At 36.4% G+C, this 4,208-nt stretch overlaps 1 long non-coding RNA gene across 1 annotated transcript; it reads right to left on the bottom strand.

Moving 5' to 3' along the window:
• Positions 1 to 1,378: 1,378 nt before the first annotated feature.
• Positions 1,379 to 2,759, bottom strand: LOC124891630. Its single transcript, XR_007049772.1, has 2 exons — positions 2,014 to 2,759; positions 1,379 to 1,600 (listed from the first exon to the last, which is right to left on the bottom strand). It is a non-coding gene; the product is annotated as an uncharacterized LOC124891630 (long non-coding RNA).
• Positions 2,760 to 4,208: the final 1,449 nt, after the last annotated feature.

Below are 4,208 nucleotides of genomic sequence, written 5' to 3'. Positions count from 1 at the left end.
TTTTTTATTCTTGGAGGAAACCCTAGTTTGATCTTGTATTTAAGAGTAAAGAGAGAATTTTGATGTTGTATAACTAATAAAGATTGATTAATAACATTTAGAGTGTAATTAAATTTGTGTAAATGGTTTTTAGAGTGAGAAAAGACAAAAATACCCCTAACAAAACCAAAAATGTCGGAGTACTTCATCAGTTGATGACCAAGGTTGATGGGCCGTCGCCTAGGTCGTCACTTTTGGGATGGATTTTACCACTTTCTGCCCTAGGATGATGACTAGAGCTGATGGGCCATCACCTAGTTGATAGGTCGTCAGCAACGTCGTCACATTTTGGCAAACAGACACTTCGAAGGAAAATGAGCATAACTTTCTACTCCAAAATCGGATTAAGGTGAAACTAGTTGAGTTGGTAAGAAGGCTCAAAAACCTTTCATTTGGTATATAGTAGGGAATATAAGTCTCTGTATACAAGAAGTTATGGTCGATGGAATTTAACTCAAGTTTAGACATTCATCTAATCTTAATCGATAGAAGAATTTTCAACTCGTCTTTGAGTTTGGGGATTTTTGTGACCTCAATTCCTATTCAAAGGTATTCGCACACAATAGGATTGATCATCATGCATATATTAACAAAGAATCATTGGGTTCGGGTCTATACACGTTGAAAGGATGGTTCAAACTTTAGCCCGAAAGTGTCGGGGTTACAATAATTTTTTTCATCAGGTATTATTGAAATAAGATGACATATGGAGGGTTAGTATGTTACTCCATCAATCAGACTTAGAAGCAGATGTTTTAGCAAGATAATGAGCAACCTGAGTCATTGATTTCTTAAAAAAGAATGAAAAATTGGTAACTCCCAAAGAAGAGTTTTACAATCAAATACTACTGAATCAAAATAAAATAAATTCACCAAAAAAAAATTCAGAACTAGTTTCACGAATAGATTATTTTTTTCCACAATCAACTTTTGTACTAAATTTCTCCTTTAACAAAATTATCACACTCCCTTTTTAATCGAAAAAAGATTATATTTATTTTTTGAAAGAGTTTTTATTATTAAGTGACAAAATGTAGATTTTTTTCAAAAAAGGACACTTTATATTTAAAACTTAGAGTCGCCACTTGGCATAAATCGGGTGTGCCAAGTAACCCTTGGATATCCTTTTTTAAAACGATTTTGACTCTTTAATCTGATTTGCGAACAGAGATTTCGGCTAAGGAATTCTATTGATCGAGGAAAAGGAGTTAGGTACCCCTCAATCCCGTGGTTCGACCACAGTCCCTTGATGGAGCATATCGGCTAATTTGACATTATGAATGTATAAACGACACAAAAACATACAAAAATAATCAAACAAACAAACAAACAAAACAAATTAAAAAATATAATGTTCATTCCAATTATTACAACTCGAAATAGAAAAATGTGGAAATGTAAACCTATGCTAACCTACACTAGTCCTAGACTACGTTCCAACGCTTTAACTGATGCCTCGAGTGTTCGTTACGGACGTCCTCCGAGCACAAAATACTTTGGGGCATTCTTTAGTAGATAAGTACAATATACCTTTGGGCCATTCCCCAACGAATTAATACATCTGAATCAAACACGATAAATTAGAAAACATTCAGCACACACATTCAAACATTCAACAAAACATCATGCCTAAATTTGCCTACCCGAACCTAAACTTTTGCCTATTAAGCTTTCGACCTAAAATATGATCCTATCAAGTTCACAAACTAGATATTTATTCCAAATTAAACAAAACAACAATAAACCACAATTAAACTAAATTCACCCTCTTTATCAATTTCTCAATGCCGCTCCAATTTCATGCTCAATCACACGATTAACTCATTCTTTGATTAATAATTTATTTTTCTCTTCAACATCCAAAACCAACATCAACCACACACTCAATAAAGATTCATGTATGGCAAGCACACTAAAATATTCATCCACAATCAAAATTCAAGATAAAAATAGAGAATAAGAGAAGAAATGGACCTCAAATTTTGCTTTGAAAAAGTTGAATTACAGGATTGAATGGAGCATTATGAATCTTGAACCTCAAATATGACCTAAAATCTACCTCAAACGAGTCAAGAAATGAAACGTAACTTGAAGAAATATCAGAACCAGTAGAGAAATTTTAGAATCAACCTCCACAAGAAAACTCGCCAATCGAACAACCCAACTATCTAACCTGATCCTATTTTTCACTAATTTGAACTAAAATTGCTAAAAGAGAATGACCCACACCAGGTTTCATACGAACATGTCTAGTTTGCTCAGTTTTCGATGGATTACCACCTGAGCTAATAAAATATCCGGCTAGAGCTCACTGGTTTACATTCTCGAAAAGTAACAATTGTGGTGGCAGAATAACCGGGTGCTGGTATAAGGATTTAGGGGGTTTTAGACCTGATTTCGAGGGATTTAGGAGTTTAAGAAGGGTGAAACTGGTGCTTTCACTAGAGCTCCGACGGCGATGAATCTCTCAATTGTCGATCTCTTCCCTCTCTTATCTCTCCTCTAATTTGACTCTTCACCCTTTCTCCCTCTCTGTCGATCTTTCCCTCTTACTGGTGAGTGTTCTGTGTGTGTGCACATATATGATATAATGGAGAAGATGATTCAATTTCCCCTTCTTTCAGGGTCTATGGCTATATGTATGTTTTTATGCTTTCTTCTTCCATAGAGTGTCATCTCCTATATCAATGGAAAAAATCCCTTTTGTGTATGTGTGTGATCCGTGTCTTTTTCTTGTGGAGAATAAAGAAAAAATCTAGAGTATCTATGTATATGTGATGGTCTCTATTTTGTGTGAATGTGTTGGTGTGTTATATCTGTTAAAGGAAAAGATAATTAAAAAACATAAGGTTGTGAGGGGGTGGGGACTACGTGGGTAGGGGGTATGGGGTGGCGTAAGTTGTTAGGATGAGGTGTAAAAATTAGTCAGGATAAGGGAATATTTGGGATTGGGGATTTAATTTGTTAGGATTTGTTGTATTTGTTTTCTTATGGAGAAAGTGCAAAATGTGGTGAGGTTACATGGTAAGGTGAGCTAACAATGAACAAAATTGAACTTCGGGAGGGACAAAATTATATATCTACATCATGCCCCTTTTTGGGTGTAAACACAAAGTGTTTTCAGACCAAAAAGTAGATAACTAGACTAAATTTTGACCAAACCATTATTTGAAGAAAGAAATATAAGGAAAAAAGACAACTGAGTTGGAGAGTCGAGTGAGGTCCCTTCTAGGTTCCGGTCTGAGGCTCTTTCATTACTTCAAAAATGAAAATTACAAGTTAAAAACATAACTGAAATTACAAAAATCCTATATATGCAGCTTCCCTTGGACTGTTACTTGAGTTTCATCACCCTATTCTTCAGGCGGGCTCCTAACTTGGGATTTCTTCACCTTGTTGCTTGGCTTTCTATTTCTTCACCCTGTTCTCCAAGCGGGTTCCTCACTTGCTATTTTTCAATCTGTTGACTTTAAATTTCTTCACTTTGTTGCTTGACTTTAAATTTCATCATCCTGTTGTTTAGGTAGGCTTCTGACGTGTCATTTCATCACCCTATTTTCAGGAGGGCTCCTGACTTATTATTTCATCACCCTGTTCTTCAGGTGGGCTCCTGACTTGCAACTTCTTCAACTTTTCATTTGGTTTTCAATTGCTTCACCTTATTGCTCAAACAGGCTCCTGAAATCACATCAAAACTAAAACGAAAATTATCCTAAACAAATATGGAAGTAGTAAATAGGACCTTAGGGTCTATGCTATGGTCCATGGTTAAAGGAAAAACAACTTCTTAGGAGGAGCACTTACCATTGATTGAGTTTGCTTATAATCGTGTTATACACTCGAGCACAGGGATGACACCCTTTGAGTGTGTATACGGCATCAACCCCCTCACCCCTTTGGATTTAACCCCTTTTCCAAGTGATCTTGTGATAAGCTTAGATGGAAGCAAACGGGTCGAGGCCATGAAAAATCTACATGAGAAGGTGAGGTATCGGTTGGATAAGAAAAACCAAGAAGTTGCGAGGCGAACCAACAAAGGAAGAAGAAAGCTTATTCTTGAACCGGCAGATTGGGTGTGGGTGCACCTAAGGAAGGATAGATTCCCGTCTCAAAGGAATGCTAAGTTGATGACATGGGGTGATGGCCCGTTGCAAGCATTAGAAAGGATC

The sequence above is a fragment of the Capsicum annuum genome, unplaced genomic scaffold (assembly GCF_002878395.1).
Source record: "Capsicum annuum cultivar UCD-10X-F1 unplaced genomic scaffold, UCD10Xv1.1 ctg3903, whole genome shotgun sequence".
In the NCBI taxonomy this organism is placed as follows: domain Eukaryota; kingdom Viridiplantae; phylum Streptophyta; class Magnoliopsida; order Solanales; family Solanaceae; genus Capsicum; species Capsicum annuum.
Note: the sequence above shows the minus strand (reverse complement) of the source record. Positions and strands in the feature narration are given on the sequence as shown.